General features: G+C 42.7%; 1 protein-coding gene across 2 annotated transcripts in view; it reads left to right on the top strand.

Annotated features, from left to right (window-relative positions):
- The window catches only part of LOC307207666 (putative G-protein coupled receptor 34), a 245,213-nt gene that overhangs the window by 12,835 nt on the left and 210,083 nt on the right, over positions 1–22,295 (top strand). For both annotated transcript variants that reach the window (XM_079961748.1, XM_079961747.1), the window contains exon 3: positions 8,579–8,726. The gene's annotated coding sequence lies outside the window, so the exon portion shown is untranslated. The remainder of the gene's footprint in view (positions 1–8,578; positions 8,727–22,295) is intronic.

Here is a 22,295-nt window from a genome sequence, read left to right as displayed (position 1 = left end):
CTTTTACCAATTAATCATTCATTTTTACTTTGTTTAATCTTATTTCTCCTTAAAACTAATAAATTTGAACTTAACCTCTTAAGACATTTCCCCTAGGGTCATAAAAAATTCCTTCCACGATTTTTCCATCTCTCATTAAAAATTTTTTTTTAAAGTCTCCATATATACACTTTAAATTCCCAATTTTCTTCCACCGTCTCCCCTCCCTGGTCTCGGCCCCTGCCGTCAGTTCCATCAGCCTCCCAGCGTCCATCAACCTGGAGATCTTATATCCGAGGCTCTTAACTCTTCTTCACTTCCCTTTTGCCGGTCTTCTTGATAATCTTTGGTGCTAAAAAGCAAATCTCGGGGGAGCTCCAACCCAACGATGCTTATATTCCTTCTTGACAGGTCTGCCAGATTTCCATAGTTAAAGCTAGGGCCCATGAAGTATTCCGAATCTTGTTTCACAATTCTTCCAAGTCCAAAGGCCCCAAAAGCTCCAATCTCCTCCTGGCTCAAATTCATATTCCAAAATTCATTTGATCCCTGCATAAGGGGATCTCTCCACCTTTCCTTTTCCAGATCAGGCCAGGCACCCATCTTCAAAAACTGGCTTCTCCTAATTACAGTCATATTAGGCCACAAGTTGTAATCCTCCATTTGCCTCTTTAGGGTTAAGGCTCCCCCTTGTTTTGCTTTGTACTCAACAACAGCAACTTTCTCCTTCTCTGATTCATCAATTTGTTCAGTTAAAAAGGATTCCTGTGCCGGGTTCTTGTCGACTTCTACGCTGATATCCACTTTTGTTCCCAAAATATCAACATTAGTAGCCATGGCATCTATCTGTTTATGCAGCTTTCCCAACAAATAGAATGTCCTATTCAGTACAGACACTACTACTTTCTTTACCGACATTCTTAAGATGTTCAAGGTCAGAACCAGTTTCTCACAGTCTTTATCTTAAGGCCAGTTTCCCAGCTGCACTCTTGTAACAATGTCCCAAAACTCCCTCTAGAGAAAAACAGTTTCCATTTGTATCAATCCTTTCCAGCACAATTCCAAAAGTAAATTAGTAAGTTTCCAGCTACCTTTTCTTCTTTTTTAAGTGCAGAAGCAGACAATAAAAACAATGTCTTTCTTTTAAAGCTAGATGTCAAATTTGTCCTGCTTACCTTCGATGGACTTTTTGCAAGCCGTTCCCGGGTTCAGAGACGTGACGCTTCGATTTTTAATTTTTCACCATCTCCTGCAAGTTCACTTGGTCAGAATTAATAGTTTCAATCAGTGGAATTTTAGTCCTTTACGTAAGACTTTCCCAAACCTTAGTTAACAACTACTTTGCTTCAGTCTATTTACAGAAAGGGAAGGTGGACTTCCTGTTTAGACCTTCCCCATTTGGTGCCAAATTAAATTATTTAAAAACTCAATTTCCCGGGTTGTTGTTTAAAATCCAATTGTCCACAGGAAAAAAGTCAGCGCTCTCCGACAGCAGCAATGCGGCTTTGCTCCGTGAAATAAGCGGTCGATTCAAAGCACCACGCCTCTCACCCCACGTCGCTCCGGATTCCCAATACCAGGTCTCCCCGCAAGTAGGGGGGCGCTAAAGGTGCCAGCCGAATCCCAGGTTCACAGACTTCTTCCGTCTGTGATTTCTTAGGGTCTCCGCCTTCGCCGTGGCGGTCAGACCCTGTTTTTCATGGAGCCGGTTCCTCCCGATCGGAGGAGCTCCGCCATTGCCGGAGGCGCTAACCCGGAAGTGCTTTTTGGGTGGCATATTGAGCACTTGTGGTCTGACAGTGAAATAGTCAGTTGAGAGATATTCCCCCCCACCCAAATTATTCTTTCTGCCTAGGTTTTCTTTTAGACTTTGGCCTTGAAGCCTTGAAGCCTTGCACTGGGTCTTCACACTGGCCCTGCACAGACACTTCCTCCAACCCTCCTCTCATTCCAGTGGGGTGTTTGTGTGTGAGTATAAACACAGTTGGAAATTGGGGCCAAATTTCATGTTAGTACTGCTAATAGGTATTTCCACTCTAAGCAATCCAAAGCACTGAGGATATTTAGGGACCTAATTGTCAGCGGCCGTTTTGTTGCTGTGCTGTGTTCAATCATGTTCAGTAGTTTCCTGATGGGGTCTGTTATATTGCCACCAGGGACGAAGCCAGTCTGGTCTGGGGCTACTAACTTGTGTAGGAAATTTTTTAGGCGTTTGGCCAAGTTTGATGTGAATATCTTGCAGTCTTGGTTCATTAATGAGATTGGGTGGCCTGATTCTACTTTGAGGCTGTCTTTCAGTGGTTTTGGGATGGAGACTATTTTGGGGTAGGTCCAGGATTTGGGGAAGGGCCCACCCTTTTATGATATCATTGAATAGACGGGTCCTTATCCATTAAGTTAGGCATGGTCAGTCTTGGTGTTTATATATGAAGTGATGCATTTTCTTTTGATGGGATGTGGGTTTGCTTTCAATTCCCCCCAAACATTTAATATATACTAATTTGAAACAATAATACTCAATCTAGGTCAAAATCGGTAGAATATCATAAAGGTAAAAACAGTGGCCCATTCTAGACTGTATTACCTGAAAGTCAACTTGATTTATTTATCTGGTTATCACAGCAAACACTGCTGTTTTAGTGCAGGAACTCACATTGTGTGCCCTCTGAATTAAGGGCGGTTTGACCTGTTTCGGGTTCAATAATGTGAACAGTTCTAGTGTGTGTCCATGTCTTACTAAACACATAACAATGTGGTGTACAAATTAATTGAAACAATGACTTTAGTACATTAGTTTATTGTACAAAACTCACAGACATGTACATTAGTAACGGATATGACCTCCGCTATTTTTAAGCAGCATTTGAACATGGTTTGGCATGGAGTCTACTCATTTCGAACAGTTACTGTTGATTTTTGGATCCCTGTACCACACTTGAATCAGTGCCTGAATGAGTTTCTCCATAGTGGTACAGTCTACAGCACAGAGGCGATTATTCCATATAGCACACAAATTCTCAATAGGATTTACGTCCAGGGAATTCCCTGGCCAATCAAGTACCTGTATTTGCTGCTCTGCTATGAATTTCTTCCCCACTTTTGATGTGTGACAGGGGGCTTGGTCCTGCTGCAGTATCCCAGTACCCTCAGGATACTTCCTTTCCAGCTCTGGAGTAACTCTTTCGTAGAATCATTGGAGGGACATATTTTCAGGATAGAACCCTACCATGACCAACATTTAAAAATGGCTCGGCACCCTGTGATTTTACTTCTATTTGTTATTTTGATGATGCTTATAATAGTGTGTATTTTATATGTTAAAGTTAAACATTTGAATGGAAAGCATAAAATACAGTAGTACCTCAGGTTACAGACTCTGCTAACCCAGAAATAGTTCCTTGGGTTAAGAACTTTGTTTCAGGATGAGAACAGAAATTGTGCGGTGGCAGCGTAGTGGCAGCAGGGGGCCCCATTAGCTAAAGTGGTACCTCAGGTTAAGAACAGTTTCAGGTTAAGAACGGACCTCCAGAACGAATTAAGTTCCCTCTCTCTCTCTCTCTCTCTATATATATATATAAATTTCAAAAAAGTTACAAGAATAAAAAAAGAAAAGAAAAAGAAACAAAAAATACAAAATATAAAAAGTAAAAACAATTAAAAACCAATCAACCTTTCAGTATCTTGACTTTCATTTACTTATTTCCCTGACCTCCTTGCACCTCCCTTTTTTGTATTCTAGTTCAATTAGTTGTTTCAGCAAATCCTTTCCATTTTTGCTTTTATCTTAATAATTAATATATTGTAACTTTACATTCTCATCTGTTAACAATCCATCTTTAAATACTCCTTTACAACAATACTGCTGAAACCACCTAACTTCATTCCAACATCCTTCTAATATTCCTTAATTTTACAATATTTCTGTAGATAGTCTTTAAATTTCTTCTCTACCGACTCTTCTCCCAGGTCTTGGATTCTGCCAGTCATTTCCGCCAGCTCCATGTACTCCATCACCTTCATCTGCCATTCTTCCCGGGTGGGTAGATCTTGTGTCTTCCAGTACTTTGCGATGAGTATTCTTGCTGCTGTTGTAGCATACATAAAAAAAGTTCTATCCTTCTTTAACACCAATTGGCCGGCCATGCTCAGGAGAAAGGCCTCTGGTTTCTTCAGGAAGGTATATTTAAATACTTTTTTCATTTCATTATAGATCATCTCCCAGAAAGCCTTAATCCTTGGGCACGTCTACCAAAGGTGAAAAAATGCACCTTCAGTCTCTTTACATTTCCAACATTTATTATCGGGCAAATGATAGATTTTCGCAAGCTTGACTGGTGTCATGTACCACCTGTATATCATTTTCATAATATTCTCTCTTAAGGCATTACATGCCATAAACTTCATACCTGTGGTCCATAACTGCAGAACGAATTAAGTTCTTAACCTGAGGTTGTTGTTGTTTAGTCGTTTAGTCGTGTCCAACTCTTCGTGACCCCATGGACCAGAGCACACCAGGCACTCCTGTCTTCCACTGCCTCCCGCAGTTTGGTCAAACTCATGTTAGTAGCTTCAAGAACACTGTCCAACCATCTCGTCTTCTGTTGTCCCCAAAAGTATTGGAGCCTCAGCTTCAGGATCTATCCTTCCAGTGAGCGCTCAGGGCTGATTTCCTTTAGAATGGAGAGGTTTGATCTTCTTGCAGTCCATGGGACTCTCAAGAGTCTCCTCTAGCACTATAATTCAAAAGCATCAATTCTTCGGCGATCAGCCTTCTTTATGGTCCCGCTCTCACTTTCATACATCACTACTGGGAAAACCATGGCATTAAGTGTATGGACCTATGTTGGTAAGGTGATGTCTCTGCTTTTTAAGATACTGTCTAGGTTTGTCATTGCTTTTCTCCCAAAAAGCAGGCGTCTTTTGATTTCGTGACTGCTGTCACCATCTGCAGTGATCATGGAGCCCAAGAAAGTAAAATCTAGCACTGCCTCCATTTCTTCCCCTTCTATTTGCCAGGAGGTGATGGGCCCAGTGGCCATGATCTTCCTTTTTTTGATGTTGAGCTTCAGACCATATTTTGCACTCTCCTCTTTCACCCTCATTAAAAGGTTCTTTAATTCCTCCTCACTTTCTGCCATCAAGGTTGTGTCATCTGCATAGCTGAGGTTGTTGATATTTCTTCTGGCAATCTTAATTCTGGCTTGGGATTCATTCAGCCTAGCCTTTCACATGATGAATTCTGCATATAAGTTAAATAAGCAGGGAGACAATATACAGCCTTGTCATACTCCTTTCCCAATTTTGAACCAATCAGTTGTTCCATATCCAGTTCTAACTGTTGCTTCTTGTCCCACATAGAGATTTCTCAGGAGACAGATGAGGTGATCAGGCACTCCCATTTCTTTAAGAACTTGGCATAGTTTGCTGTGTTCGACACAGTCAAAGGCTTTTGCATAGTCAATGAAGCAGAAGTAGATGTCTTTCTGGAACTCTCTAGCTGGTGAATTACCTAGGCTTATTAGCGCTAATTTCCTTGGTGTTAGGTACCACCTGTAGGTAAGTTTCAGAGTGAGTGCTTTCCTTTTCTTTGATATGGATTTAAAGCAGGGTTTAGACCATGTTCTGGTTCACTGAGTGGGGTTAATCCCATAGGAGATTTTTGGGGGTGGTTTTTGAAGGTTGTCAGGGGCCTAGTTGCTGCTGATTTTACCACTAGGTTGTTTAAGAGGGCATGTAATTGGTGGTGTGTTAACCAGGGCATTTGGGCGTCTTCTAGTTTGTCTTGTATTTCTTGTGTTGGCAAGGGTTTGCCATTTTTATAGAGGTTGGTCAGGCGATATAAGCCTTTGGTTTGCCAGGTTTTTATCTGGAGGTTTTGTGCTGTGTGATGGAATAATGGGTGGTGTGGCAGGGGAATTAGTGGGGATGGGGTTGGGGACAGTTTGCCTACTTCTGCTTTCCAGGCTTTAAGCATGATCCGTGTGTACCTGTTAAGTATTGTGGGAATTTTCCTTAGTTTGTTTGGAATTGGGTATGCTGTGGTGCAGGTATTTTCAATTGTGTCTCTCTCCAGGTGTACCCACTGTTTTGTTTCATCTTCTAGTATATTTGGGATTATGTAGCTTACTTGGCTGGCAATGTATGTTGGGGATTCCCCATCCTCCCTCTGAGGAGGGGAGGCGCAGGTATTTGAGGCTTTTTCTTGGTTTTTTGTTTGGAATAGGTAGGTTAGTTTTGGGAGGGTGATCATTTTGATCATGCTTATTTTGTCTGAGGGGACGCGGGTGGCACTGTGGGTTAAACCACAGAGCCTAGGACTTGCCAATCGGAAGGTCGGTGGTTTGAATCCCCGCGACGGGGTGAGCTCCCGTTCCTCGGTCCCTGCTCCTGCCAACCTAGCAGTTTGAAAGCACGTCAAAGTGCAAGTAGATAAATAGGTACCACTCTGGCGGGAAGGTAAACGGCGTTTCCGTGTGCTGCTCTGGTTTGCCAGAAGCGGCTTAGTCATGCTGGCCACATGACCCGGAAGCTGTACGCTGGCTCCCTCAGCCAGTAAAGCGAAATGAGCGCTGCAACCCCAGAGTCAGTCACGACTGGACCTAATGGTCAGGGGTCCTTTTGCCCTTTACCTATTTTGTTTGAGAGAGTGAAATTGATGTTGTTCCATCTGTTTAGGTCTTTGTTAATTTGCTGCCAACAAGGGGTTGTAGTTGTGGAGGTATACTTTATTGAGGTTTCAGGTTCTTTGTACCCTATGGTATCTGAACTTGCTGTGGCAAAGTTTTATCTTGGTGACGTTAGCGAGGTCTTTTTGTGTGTGGGAAGCACATAGCTTCCGACTTTGCAAAATTTACCTGTAGGCCCAACACCATTGCAAATGTGTTGAGTTCTCTGATTAAGGAGGTTGCTGTGTTTATGGGGTCTACTGCTGTCATCTGCAAAGAGTCCTAATTTGTAGGTTTTGCCTTTTATTTCCACTCCCTTGATGTCTGTGGCTGCTCGGATTCAGATTGCTAAAGGTTCCAGAGCCAGGATGAATAAGAAGAGAGACCGTGGGAATCCTTGTTTTGTGCCTTTTTGGATTGCTATGGTATTAGAGTCCCTATTGTTAGTCCTCCATATTGATGAGGCTTGGGAGTATATTTGTTTGAGGATTTGCAGGAAGTTGGGGCCAAATTTCACGTTAGTACTGCTAATAGGTATTTCCACTCTTAGCAATCCAAAGCACTGAGGATGTTTAGGAACATAATTATCAGTGGGCGTTTAGCTGCCATGCTGTGTTCAATCACGTTCAGTAGTTTCCTGATGGGGTCTGTTATGTTGCAACCAGGGACAAAGCCAGTCTGGTCTGGGGCTATTAGTTTGTGTAGGAAAATTTTTAGGTGGTTGGCCAAGTTTGATGTGAAAATATTGTCGTCTTGGTTTATTAATGAGATTGGGCGGTGTGATTCTACTTTGAGGCTTTCTTTCAGTGTTTTTGGGATGGAGACTATTTTGGAGTAGGATTTGGGGAAGGGCCCACCCTTTTATGATATCATTGAGTAGGCAGGTCCCAATTGTTAGTCCTCCATATTGCTGAGGCTTGGAAGTATATTTGTTTGAGGATTTGCAGGAAATTGGGGCCAAATTTCATGTTAGTACTGCTAATAGGTATTTCCACTCTAAGCAGTCCAAAGCACTGAGGATGTTTATGGACATAATTGTCAGTGGGCATTTAGTTGCAATCATGCACTGTGTGCAGTCATGTTCAGTAGTTTCCTGATGGGGTCTGTTATATTGTGACCAGGGACAAATCCACTCTAGTCTGGGGCTATTAATTTGTGTAGGAAAATTTTTAGGCGGTTAGCCAAGTTTGGTGTGAATATCTTGAAGTCTTGGTTTATTAATGAGATTAGGCGGTCTGATTCTACTTTGAGGCTGTCTTTCAGTGTTTTTCGGATGGACAATATTTTGGAGTAGGTCCAGGTTTTGGGAATGTGCTCCCCTTTTATGATATCATTGAATAGGCGGGTCATGTAGGGCATCAGGGGTTCTTTGAATTTCCTATAGAATTCTGCTGAAAAGCCATCTGGGCCTGGAGCTTTGTGTGGCTTGAGGTTATTGAGGACCATATAGATTTCCTCTTGGGTGAAAGGACTGTCTATGAATTCCTGTTCCTCATAAGTTAAGGTAGGCATGGTCAGTCCTGGTGTTTATATATGAAGTGATGTGTTTTCCTTTGATGAGGTTTCCCAATTTATGCACTACAGACATAATTACATGTAATGTAATTGCTTTTAAGCTAGCTATCTTGCTTATCTACAGTATAGGGTGATTCCCTGCCAACCCGTTTGGGTTGCCCTGTGTCTCTCACCTTGTATTGTCTATCGAACCAATGTAGTTGTGCTGTCCTAGAGTGTGGTGGGTGGGGAGTAGGGGGTTAGAATTAGATTTGGGTTAAAGTGTGTGTATGTGTGTGGGGGGTAGATTGCAGAAAATATCCTATATGTAGTCATATAGGTTTTTATTTGGGGTATCTTGGGCCATCTGGCATTTAGCTGTTTGGTCCTAGGTCTCAGCTGGCATGGAGGGCCCTGTTTTCACAGGACTGTATTTGCAGGTATGTATCCCAAGACACCTGATGCGCTACTTCTGGAAGATGGAGGGGCAATACCCAGCCATAGCCTGGTCGATCATGGAGCTGCTCTTCCCATCAGCTGGTATGGTGTTGAAGTTCCTTGCCACCCAGAATGCAGTGGCCCTCCAAGGTAGGTGGCATTGTGGGTCTTCTTCCAGGAGGGTGGAGCTTATGCTGAGAAGTCCTAAGGCCTTCCAGATGGGGTTAGGCACATGAAGCTAGGTATCTTCGGAGGGTCAGGAAGTACACACACACCCATCCTTCTTCCTGAGTTTCTTAAATTTGGTTAAACTGTTAATATGTGAGCTTAGCAAAATGAGTAATTCCTTTTTAACTAGGCCTTTGTCTTTTTTTTTTTTTTAAGGCCTTTGTCTTTTAACCAACTGTGGACTTCTAAAGTGGGCAGGATGTGCGTTTCCTTTCAATTCCCCCCCAAACATTTAATATGTACTGATTTGAAGGAAAAATATTCAATCTAGGTCAAAATCGGTAGAACATCATAAATGTAGAAGCAATGGCCCAGGGACCATACTATATAGTATTACCTGAAAGTCAACTTGATTTATTTATCTGGTTATCAAAGCAAACACTGCTGTTTTAGTGCAGGAACTCACATTGTGCGCCCTCTGAATTAAGGGAGGTTTGATCTGTTTATGGTTCAGTAATGTGAACAGTTCTAGTGTGTGTCCATGTCTTACTAAACACATAACAATGTGCTGTACAAATTAATTGAAACAATGAGTTTCGCACAATACTTTATTGTACAAAACTCACACAGAGATGTACAAAACTCACAGACATGTACATTATTAATGGATATGACCTCCGCTATTTTTAAGCAGCATTTGAACACGGTTTGGCATGGAGTCTACTCATTTCGAACGGTTACTGTTGATTTTCGGATCCCTGTACCACACTTGAATCAGTGCCTGAATGAGTTTCTCCATAGTCGTACAGTCTACAGCACGGAGGCGACTTTTGCATATAGCCCACGAATTCTCAATGGGATTGAGATACATCCGGGGAATTCCCTGGCCAATCAAGTACCTGTATTTGCTGCTGTGTTATGAATTTCTTCCCCACTTTTGATGTGTGACAGGGGGCTAGGTCCTGCTCCAGTATCCCAGTACTGTCAGGATACTACTTTTCCAGCTCTGGAGTAACTCTTTCATAGTACCATTGGTGGGACATATTTTCAGGATGGAGCCCTACCATGACCAACATTTAAAATTGGTTTGGCACCTTGTGATTATACTTTTATTTGGTATTTTGATGTTGCTTATATTAGTGTGTATTTTATACTGTTATATTAAAGTTAAACATTTGTATGGAAAAATGGGGAAAAGAAATTTTACTCAGGGAAGGAGGAACAGATTAGCTAAGCATGGAAGAGGTAACCGTGTTAGACCAAGGGTGGAGTTTATGGGCAATCTATCCGGAAGACATTTGTATTTCGAGGAGTTAGTGATCTGACATGGTTACCCTTCCTGCCTTCTCTTCCTTCTCCCTCTTGATCTCCTGAGCCGTGAATCAGGAGATCTTTAATGCTGGATGTTTTTTGATATGCTGTAAGCCCCCCAGAATCCCTTGGGAAAACCAGCCAAATGGGTGGGGTATAAAGATGATGATGATGATGGTGATAATGATTTATTTATACATATAGCTGATGTCCATACAGAAACTGTGCAAAAACTTGCAATTGATTCTACAATCACAGTTGCAAACCCTTTCTTTTTGCATGGTGCCTAGTCACTGATCTAAGTGACAGCGGACGGCCGTATAGGAGCTACTGCTGGATCACACTGGGTTGATGGCATTCACTGTGCCATAAACTCAATATTTGTTTAAAAAACAATCCCTCCCGATGTCGGGTGGAATTTAGTTCACAAGAATGGTCAATTTCAACCCGGTGCTTTTCATAAACAAGGGGAATAGTGAATAGAGAAATGAGAGCTGGTTTCAGCCTTGTCAGCCCATTGAACAAGGCACCTACATAGGTGAAGAGCCACATCCACACCACAAACTTCAGGGATTTCACTAAAATCTCCTAAAATTTCACTAATCACTAAAATTTCACTAAAAACACTTTAAAAAGGAGCCCTAAGATATGGTAATAGCTGTTGGAAAAGTTACAAGTCACTTGACATTGTCTTTGTCATTGTCTTTTGTTAGCCGTTATCAGGCCATCAGCTACAGGGTCATACACTGAAGATATTTTTCTATGTTCCTGTATTGGGACAAAAAAAAAGAGAGGCACCTAGCAGGTTTTTAAAACAAACTAAACAGCTAATATTATCGTCCCTTGGTAAAACCAAGTTACCCCATGATTTCTTAGACCAAAAAAGCATTAGAAAGCAACATTTGTATGGGCAGTACAGAACTGACCAAGTGTGAAGGCTGGAGCACTTACAAGTGACGCACACAAAATGTAAGCCACAAAGAGCAACGTGAAGGTGTTTCCATGAGATGGCTACCTTTGTGCCACAAGGTATAATGTGCATATTGGTTGGCATTCCAAACCATTCTTCTCCATGGCATGGCCAAGTTAAAAAAACCACCACCACCAAGCCAGCAGCACCCCCTGTATGGCAATTATGTGTGCCAGCTCTCACGATTCCATTTCTCAGAAGCAGTCATTTGATGAATACAGTGCAAAGTCTCTGAGGTTTATGAGGCTCTTGCTGATCCGCTGCCTAGGCTTTAAGTTGTACCTCACTGGGCGGCAGCCTATGTCATTTTCTGCTGCTTTGCCCCTCTTAGGCAGCATGGAAACCATGTGATTCAGCTTAGACCGGATGACAGAGTAGTGGAATTCCCTCTCCTTGTTCAGCTTGCGGAAATAGTCTGTCCTGTGGTTGGCAGCATAGTCTATGGACTTCAGGGATGTCAATGAGCCTGGAGAGCTTGCCCAGGAGCCCTGGGAAGACAGTGAAGAAAGCGACTGAGTGCTAGATGAAGTTGAAGTGGCCTTCCTACAAATGGGAGATACTTCTTTAGATAGCAGCCTCTGACTGTAAAACTTAGTTAAGGACACATGACTTGTGGGGATGAGGTTTGCACTTCACCCTGGGGTTGTAGCTTGGACGTTTGCTGAGGGGTCAAGAGGTGAGGAATTTGAGTCTGGTCCTTCCACAGGTTGGGAAGAAGGAGGGGGGAGGCTGTCCCCAATCTGAGAACAGGACAGCGCTTCCTTCCCTTCCCTCCTTTTTCACATAACATGCAGTGAATCTTAATTCTTCCCTCCACAACCTTTCCCAGTCATTTTGATATTTCTACAGGATATTTCTATTTGATATTTCTACAGTCATTTGCAGCCCCATAGCAAGAGCCTGGCAGTGGGGGATGCCGGGCCTCTCAATATTGGGGGAACGGAGCACCCTGTCTAGAAATACTGAGGGGGCTAAAGCCCTGGGTGGCCAGGAGGTCTGCTCAGTGTGCCCTGCCTTGTACCTGCAGCGGGTGATTCCGACCAACTGAGGCACCAAGTCCTCAGCAGAAAAGATAATACTTTATTCGGCTATAAGCCCACAAGGTAAAACAAATCAATAAATAAAATAGTATTTTACATTCTAAAATATCAACTAAAATATTTCAACGGATAATCTCCTTCACATTACTTACAATCTCTAGATGTACCGTATTATGGCCTTGAAGATAAAGATGGTGCATAAAGTTTACAAGATTTTTAATAGTCATGCAGCATTCCATGAAGTCTTTTATATGAAAGAACTGCAACCAGGAATCTGGCCACCTGTAATGTTCTATAAGAGTCAATGTCCTGGAGTAGATAAGCTAGATGTAATTCAGGTGGCTTAGCAACAATTTCCAGAATGGTTGAACTCAGAATCCTTGATCGGGGAACAGTGTATAAAGGGCAATTAAACAAGATATGATAAAGGGAATCTATTGATTTGTTGTCACATGCGCATAAAACAGAGGTTTTACCGTTAGAAAATCTATTGCTCAGCACATTTGAGGGGAACACATTAAATCTGGCTCTAACAAATGCAAATCTATGTGACACAACCCATAAGGTAGACAGATATCGAGGTATCTGGGACATAGATGTAATGCCCTGATTTATCGGAGAACATGTACCTCCAGCTGTAGTAAGATTTTGTTGCAAATCAACCTCCTCCAATCTTTGTTTGATGACCTTTTTAGCTGTAATTAGATCTAACTTTAGTATATCGGAAGGAGAGATTCCATAAGACAACAGTTTGGAATGGATTTTTGTTGCCCATGGGCTGGTGAATTCATCTCTCCAAAGGCACTGAATAAGATGGTAATTTGGCAATTTATGCCAAAGGGACAGCCAATAATTAAAGGCATGTCTCCACATCAGAATCTCTAGGGAGGGGGTCTTAAGTTCTAAGCGAATGGCAGAGTTGCTTACACAGGAGGGTAACTTCAAAAGGCGTCTGAGAAAAAGATTTTGCAATGTCACCAGAGGCATGAGGTTTACAAAGGCGCCTCATAAAGGGACCGCATAGGCCATAGTTGCAACCACTTTTGCACTATAAACTTTTAAGGCGGATGGAACATGCATAGCCCCCTCAGTAAAGAAGAAGCATAATAGAGCGTAGATAAGGGCTTTAACCTTATTTTGTAGATATGTGATATGCGCTTTCCATCCCATATTATACTGGAAGTAAATTCCTAGATAGTGAAATTTGTAGACTTGTTCAATTGGCTTCCCCTCGAGTTCCCACTTATACAGTTTACGACTCCTGGAAAAAATTAAGACTTTAGATTTGGAATGGTTAATAGTAAGTAAATTTGACAATATAGCGCAAAAATCTTAAGGGCCCTCCTCAAGCCGATTCTTGAATATGAGAGGATCACAGCATCGTCAGCGTACAATAATAAGGGGCAGCGATAGTCTGCAAGCCTGGGGGCATGAATGGTGGTTTGGGCCTCAGCTAGGGGAGTTCTCATGTCACTAATATAGAGGTTAAAGAGATAGGGGGCAAGGATACACCCTTGTCGTACCCCCTTATTTATTGGTACAGAGTTTGTGAGATCATCCTCAGGTGTTAACCTCACCCTAGCGGCTGTCCCTTCATGTAATTTACTCATAAGCCACAACAGCCTTTTATCTATGCCCCACTGAGCCAGTTTTTCCCATAACAGCTCTCTAGAGATACTGTCAAAAGCCGCCTTCAGGTCTATAAAAGCGGCACATAGAAGACCATGAGTGGGGGAAGAATACTTCCGCGCCAAATGATATAGAATTATTGCATGGTCAATAGAAGCGCGATTTGGTCTAAACCCGGCCTGTTCATGGCCTATCAGATTGGAATCTTCGGCCCATTGGGTTAGTCTGGTTAGCAGGAAGCGTGTATAGATTTTCCCGATGATTGATAATAAACTAATATTACGATAGTTTCCTGGGTCCTCTGGTGGTCCTTTTTTATATATAGGAATTATGATGGACTCCTTCCATGGTCTAGGTATCTGGCCCGTGGCATTGATTGCATCAAAGATTTTTGCAAGAATTTTGGCCCACCATACTGGGTGTTGTTTAATAGCTTCCGCCGGGATAAGATCGGGCCCTGGGGCTTTATCAGTTTTCAGTTTAGCAATTAAATCTACTATTTCCTCCGGGTCAGTATCTGGCCATATGGGCAAGTGACTTGAAATAGTATCAGAATGAAAGTTAGAGATATCTGTCTGGGAGTCCTCAGCAGAGATTTAGCTCTGCTGGGATCAGTAGATTCTGCAAATAGCAGTAGCATGAATAATTTAATGGTTTAGATGTTCCTGATTATTCTGTTAGGGTTTCTGTTATTTTTTCCAATGTTTCTTTCACACTACATTACTTGTTTTGCCATGGAACTGTGTTTTTTTCATCTTTGACAAAGGAAATGGGGCTGCTGTAGTTGGAAAGATGCCTTACTTGGTCATATGGCACAAATGGTTGGAGCCCCATGGTATTAAAGTTTAAGACACACCTGCAAGGAGCACTCTGAATGTTTTGCCATTTGGGTGCAATTGAATGGTTTTGCGCCATAGGCTGTATTTAGATGTGGTGATTATTGCTTTGGATTTCCTGATTATTCTGTTAGGGCTTCTGTTATTTTTTCCAGTGTTTGGAAACCATATAATTTTCTATTTATTTTAAATGGTATTGGGAGCACCAAAATAAATGCTCTAAAATTTAAAATGGTGCCATGAAAAGCAACTGATTTCTCTCCCCCCCCCCCATAATTTCACACGACATTCCTTGTTGTGCCATGGAACTGTGTTTTCCCCCCATTTTTTACAGAGGAAATGGGGCTGCTGCAGTTGGAAAGATGCCTTACTTGGTTATATGGCACAAATGGTTGGAGCCCCATGGTGTAAAAGTTTAAGACACGCCTGCAAGGAGAACTCTGAATGTTCTGCCATTTGGGGGCAATCAAGCTGCAGAAAATTTTAGCTTTCTCTGTCCCTATGTTTTCTAAGGTGATTTCATCCACGGTGGGCTGCTGCAGTTGGAAATATGCCTTATGATGCTACCTGCGCCCTCAGCCAAATTAATTGTCTGGTCCCATAGGCTGGCTTTAGATGTGGTTGACAAAAACAGGATTTTCCTCTAGTTTGCACTAGTTTGAGTTGCCAATCATTCTGATTCCTTCCTCTTGTTTTAAAGTTGTTTATTTGTTTGGAAACCTGTTATGATGAGAGTTGTAGGGCAAGGGGAACATAAGGAGCCTGAGTCTGCTCAAAAGCGCCCATGATCTTGTTCTTCTCCTCCTCTAGCTCCGCCGGATATGCCTGGCTCTTTCTTCTTCAGCCAGTTTCAGTTCCATAATCACTCGTCTCTCTTGCACCAGAAACTGGACTATTTGCTTCAACCACTGTGAAGCCTGGTCCAGATTAATAAGTTCATGTTCGCTGTGCTCTTTTGACCTCTTGCAGACAATGCAGATGGGGGCCGCACAAGCCCTGCAGAAAAGGTGGAAGGGTTCCCCATGTCCCTCGCAACTGTCTCTCCCCACCTGATGGGTTGACTTCTTCTTTTCCCCCATTTTTTAAAATTAATTTTCAACATTTATCACAAACATAACATATAACACACAGACACACAAAATATACATTACAATACTAAAGAAAAAAACACCACAAAAATAATAGACTTATTAAAACCCAATTTTAAATACAACGCAATTAATAGATTATATTATAAATGATATTATAGGTTCCCATATACCCCCCACTTCACCCCCCAAAAATGTTGTTAAAAAACTATAATCCAAAATATACATACAAGCTGCATATATGCAAAGTTGTTGTTTTTTTGTTGCCCTTATTTCTGAGCAAACGACAGATCAGTCCACATTTGTCACAAGCTGTTGCAATGTTGGAAGTGTGCAATTTCAGTAAGAAATCTCCTGACCAGTAAATTAGCATGAAGAATTTGAGTGTTCAGAGCTATAATAATAATAATAATAATAATAATAATAATAATAACCTGCCCAGTCTCACACACAAACCCCACAAAATTTCTTCTTGTGCACAGTTTCTTCTTGTTTAATATAGCAATACGATAGTTATTAAAAAGTGGGCTTGCTTTCACTGCCCCCCCTCACCGGCCTGCAAATTTTGTTTTCAGGCCGTTGGAAGAGAATAACAGATTGACGGCAGAAAGTTGTTTCTGGAAGACCAGTCAAGGCATCTGAAACTGCCTGGCAGGACCCATGTTCTACAGTTTATCTGGAAGTGAATGATGGAGGTCTCTTCATTACTGGATGCACAGACTTAATACATCTGATCCTTTCCCCTTTCAAGTTCTTTCCTCCCTCTCTCCTTCTATCTTCTGTACAACTGGAGAGGACCTATGGAATCTATGACGTGTTGCAAGATTTCCACGGCTGACTTTGGTGCCTTGCATGTTAAGACCCCCAAGACCTCCCCAAATAATGACACAATTGATGCCAAATTTAGTTTAAGGTTATTGGCATAATTTTGGCCAGAATGAAAAATGAAGATAAATGTGCTTGGAATTCTTTAAGTCCAGAGTCTGGCTCTTTTGGGTCACTTGCTGGCTGATTCCAGTGGCTGCAAATTGTTTGTTTTTCTATTTTTAATTTTTATTTCAAAACCAAAAAAATATTACAAACATCAAATTCAAAATCCATACTCATTTTCTAACACAAGCCTATAACATAGATTACCTAAATTAAAATATATCTAATTGCTCTAGGCTTCCCTTTGCTCTATGTAAATACAACGTAATTAACAGATTATATTATAAATGATATTATAGGTTCCCATATAACCCCCATTCCCTTTCACCCATGTGTGATCTCAATATTTTACTTCTTCCATCTTGTTGTGTTGTTATAATTTAATAATTATTCAATTGCTTCTATTAATATTTTCTTGCTTACCTCTGCAAGTTTTACACATTCTCTATTAATAATTCAATTCTGGGACCATATTTTTTCATGTTTTCCTTCACTCCATCCCACTTTCTAATTATTCTCTGATTTGAGTGGCCTTGCCGAGTTTGTTTTGCCATTCTAATAGTGATGGGATATTCTGGCAGCTGCTGTTGTGTAAAGGAATAGATTTTTCTTGTCTTTGGGAATGTCATTAGATATTAAGCTGAAAGCTTTCATGAGGTGATCTACAGCAGGGTTGGGCAGGATAATAGCCCAAAAAAGAAAATGTTCTTTAATCACCAACTGTCTCAGTCCCTCAGATGTATCTACCCCCTCTGCAGACAGCCAAAAGTTGAAATTTTGCGCCTCCTTCGGAGCTACCAAGGGGAGACTCAGACGAGGCAGTTTTATCAAGCTTCTGGAAAGCGCGCCTGTAGCTTTCCGCATGCAGTCCATATCTGTTTCAACATTGTCCATTCGAAAGACGACTAGAGGTCTCAGGAGTCTTCCAGTCAATTGGTCCTTTAGTCATCTGCAATCCCCCCCCACAGCAGTATAAATTTTGATATACAAAAGTGCCAAACAGAATATGTTAAGTTTGCAAAATCATATAAAAAGCCTGGAATACAGAAGATCCATTCATATGCAGCTTGTACAGCCATACAGCTTCCAAAACAAGGCGTTTATACCGTTCATAGTCTAGTGCGTGGGACAAAGGAAGATGGCCCACGAGATCCGCCAACTCCCCACTAATCAGCGTCTTCAGAATAGACATATATAGTCTTGAAGGGAGCTCCAGTTCCCAGCAGATTAGTTCGAATAAAGTCAGATAGCTCAGGAAATCAATGGGGGGTTTATACGCAGGGAAAAAACATTAGGGTAAACCCACGAGTAATGCCCCTTGGAACCACATCTTGTGGCTCTTGGTCATAGCTGTACCTTGGGGCAGGGCGATAACTCGGGGCTCATCCATCCGGATGCTGAGGTTCCTGCCCTTCATACCTGTAAGAGGGTCTGGGATGCTGCCCGTAACCCTCCTCTTTCTTGTACCGTCGAACTGGCCTGCGGGGCTCCAAGACCTTTCTGGTGAGTAAACCTGGGCTGGGCTAGACGGTTGATACATCGGTAACTTTCCTGGGGTGGGTGCTCCGGCTCTCAATAGTCATCCTCTGCCCAAACCTCCCTTGTTCATTGCGGTGGTCCCTTGTAGTCATACTCCTCCGGTCTAGTCTGCGGGGCTGCAACAATGGAGTGACCCACTCGGGGATACTTTTCCTGACATAGGAATCCTTCCTGGGGACTACCCGTCACCCACTCAACGGCTTGGCCAGGCAAAAGCTCCATTCCCCTTGGCTGGGGCTCCGGCTCTGAACTTCACTCAAGGGGGTTGAGGTTTGCGCTTCACCCCTGGGTTTAACTTGGGACTTTTGCCAGTGCATTTCTGAGATTCAGGTTCACAAGAATGGTCAATTTCAACCTGGTGCTTTTCATTAAGAAGGGGAATAGTGAAGTGTGAAATCAGAGCCAGTTGCAGCAGTGTCAGGCCATTGAACAAGGCAACAACAGAGGTGAACACCCACACTATAAACTTTTCTTTTTGTACTAAGCTTTTCAGAGAGGGATAGGCATGCGAAAGGGTTGCAAAACATGAGTCAAACAGTAGTATGATGCAGCCTTTTTGGCTGTTAGGATCCCCTCTTCTTTTTTGTTAATTAATCCCCGAATGAACCTCTCTAATGATTGTGCTTGATGAAGCACTGCATCTTTTTTCTCTCCTTTTGTAGACAGAATGAAAATCCAAATAAATGTTTTTCTTTTTCTTTATTTTTTGGGATGTGAAAAATAAGGAGCCTGGGAAGACAGACAACCACACACACCTAGCATGTTGCAGCTAATGTTCTCAGTTGCAAACCCCTTTTTCTTGTATGTTGTCTTGTCTCTGATCCAAGTGACAGTAGGCGGCTGCATAGGAGCTGCTGCTGGATCACACTGGGTTGATGGCCTTTCTGGAATTGCACACTTCCCGGAGGTGGCCAGTGTTCCAAAAGTGGGCACTGGCAGTTCAGTGAAATACTTGCAGGCCACTTCAGAAGTGTCTTGACAGGAGTTTTTTAATAGCAGGGTTTGAGTTGTGTGGCTGTACCACCTGATGGCGTGTTTGTAAGACAATCCTGGCATAGAAAGAGGGAGAAGTGTACATATAGCTGATGTACGTACAGAAACTGTGGGGAAAGCTGCACTTTTATATTTTAAAAAGAACAATAGTACAATAGCAGTACCAAATATTTGCGGTGACCGCAGAACTTGACTTGAGGGGTTGAGGTTTGCGCTTCACCCCTGGGTTTAACTTGTGACTTTTGCCAGTGCATTTCTGAGATTCGGGTACACAAGAATGGTCAATTTCAACCTGGTGCTTTTCATTAAGAAGGGGAATAGTGAAGAGCGAAATGGGAGCCAGTTGCAGCAGTGTCAGACCATTGAACAAGGCACCAACATCGGTGAACACACACATTATAAACCTTTTTTCTGTACTCAGCTTTTCATTTTGTCAGAATACATCTCTTGTAACTTCAATAATGGAAAGCATTCTGTGGTTACCAATCATGTCGTACTCTTCTTCCTCCTCATCTTCATCTCAATATTCCAGTGGTTCTTCCTTTCCCCCCCCCCTTTTGAGAAAAGGTCTGGGTCATCCGAAAAATTTACCTGCAAGACAGAAGTCACTGGCTTGTTGTGTGGCCTGTCCTTTTAGAGGGGAACAGGCACGCGAATGGTTGTGAAACACGAGTCAAAGAGTAGTATGATGCAGCCTCTTTGGTTGTTAGGATCCCCTCTTCTTTTTTGTTAATTAATCCCTGAATGAACCTCTCTAATGATTGTGCCTGAAGCACTGCATCTTTCTTCTCTCCTTTTGCAGACAGAATGAAAATCCAAATAATTGTTTTTCTTTTTTTTCTTTTTTTTGGGATGTGAAAAATTATTTTATTTTCAAGCCCCACTGAATGAAAAATAATAACAACTATCAATAGGGATCATACAGACCAGCATTCATATTTCATAAAGCTGTTTCAACATTGTCCATTTGAAAGCCGACTAGAGGTCTCAGGATCCCCTGCCACTCACGCATGCCCGGATCCACTACTCTCCCCTACTGGAAGAGCACTGGTGGTGGAGTGACTCCTCCTAAGTCCTGGAGGGGGTCCAAGGAATGGCTTGTCCCACCCTCTACTGGATGGTCACTGAGAGGCGGACCAAGGCAATGCAAGCCACCACACTCACAACACTCAACACGGTGAATGAGAGCAGCAGGAAGAAGCTCTTTAAATTCTTTCTTGGTCTTTTTTTTGAGAGTGCACGAGGTTGTTGTCTTGATTACAACAAATTCAAATTACAATATCATACAGAGACTTCTTACACACAGAATATTAGAATGGTTTCTTACCAGAAGGTAAAGAAAAAATATTCATTTTTCCTTTCTTTATTAATAAACCACTTATTCGCTTATAAGCTATTGTTATACAAAGTTGCAGTCCAGTACTTAATCTCAGTCCAGTACTTAACAATCCTGAGACAGCAAAACTCACAGTATCAGCAGCACACATTGTCTTACTTCCAACCTTGTTGTCTGTGTGTGTGCAGTTAGTTTATGTTTTTTTTTGTGTGTGTGTTTGGTGTGAGTGTGCTTTCCTTGTACGGACATTGCAGCCTGCAACTTCCTCCCTTTATTTGCACCTCCAGGGGACACCAATCAATCGTAGAGTGCCACTCCTAGGCACTAAAGAAAATTCTGGTACCCTATTTATAGCTCCCAGGAACTTTTATCTCTTTCTTAAAGAATGTTTTCCTACCAGCCCCTCTCATTTGAACAGAACCAACACAGTAAATGGGGCTGCTGCAATTGGAAAGATGCCTTACTTGGTCATAGGGCACAAATGGTTGGAGCCCCATGGTATTAAAGTTTAAGTCATGCCTGCAAGGAGGTGTGTGCCAGGTCTGACGCAGAGACTTTGCAAGACATTGGGCATGTTATCTTTGTCCTCAATGTTCTTGGGCCAAAGCTGTCGCTACAAGAGTCCCTTTTTGTACACCAAGAGGACACGATCCTCCCCACGAGAAGGGCTTTTCTGCATCTCGGCAATCTGGAAAGGAAGGGTCAGACCTCTGCTTGGCTTCAAACCATTGTAAATCCCCCACCATGGCAGGAGACTCAAAACTTTCCGCAGCAGCTTGGCTGGGCAGTGCTGACAACCCCCTCCTCCTTGCGGCTCTCAGCTGGCAGCTGGCAGGATGCACTTGCACTTTCCTCTGTCCGCAATGGAACGGGCCCCATTGCTAGGGGGCTCACTGCAAGCTGTTGGCGATGAACTTCCCATCCCCGATCATTTCCCCCCAGAGCAGGGATTTCACAGACTTGGGGGTCTGAACTGTACCAAGATGATCCCTCTTATAACCCTTGTAGGAAACTGGATCAATAGCTGTAGGCTTAGAAATCGCTTCCACGCCACAGGGATTAATCTTCAGCGGTTCAGGCTGAATCTGCTGGGGCAAAACTAAGTCTCTCGGCACGCTCTTAGTAACAGAGCCTGTGTCCCGAAAAGAGTTCACAGCAATTCGGCAAATGGTGATCTTGGGGAGGGGTGTGTGTTAAATTCTAAGTTGGGCCAGTTAACACGAGGCAGTGCCGTGCTGGCCACAGTTTCCACTGGTCCCCCAGGAGCAACAGTTGGGGCGGTCCCTGTGGTTGCGGGAACCGTAGCACAAGGCGCTGAACCTCCACCCCACCACTATCGCCTCCACTAATTTGCCCCAGATTTTCGGGGGGGGGGGGTATTAACATTCCAATTTCTCCTCCATTTTGCCTCACTAGCCAGTCCCATTTCTTTGGCACTGTGTGGTCAAGTTTTTCAATGTGACCTAGAAGTGTTCATCCACATCTGCCAACGTCCCACTTGGCTGTTTGTGCTCTACACCAAATTTATTGTTTTGACCCATAGGCTGGCTTAAGACGTGATGATAAAATTAAAGATTTTGCTCTAGTTGCCAATCATTCTGGTTCCTTCTTCTTGGTTAAAAGTTGTTTATTTGTTTGGAAAACTGTTATGATGCCCTGCAGTATGCAAATAGATAAAATCAAATGTTTCCCCTTTCCTCTCCTCCATCTTCACTTCACCTCACCTGCCAGGCGTGGCCATTCATATTTGTCGCATGTCCCTCGCTGCTAACAGGGCCCTGGGCTTCCCGCGGCTACTGGTGACAGTCATTTGCGGCCCCATAGCAAGAGGCCGGCAGTGGGGGATGCCGGGCCCCACAATATTGGGGGAACTGAGCAC

Source organism: Podarcis cretensis, assembly GCF_951804945.1.
Source record: "Podarcis cretensis genome assembly, chromosome: Z".
Taxonomy (NCBI): Eukaryota; Metazoa; Chordata; class Lepidosauria; order Squamata; family Lacertidae; genus Podarcis; species Podarcis cretensis.
Note: the sequence above shows the minus strand (reverse complement) of the source record. Positions and strands in the feature narration are given on the sequence as shown.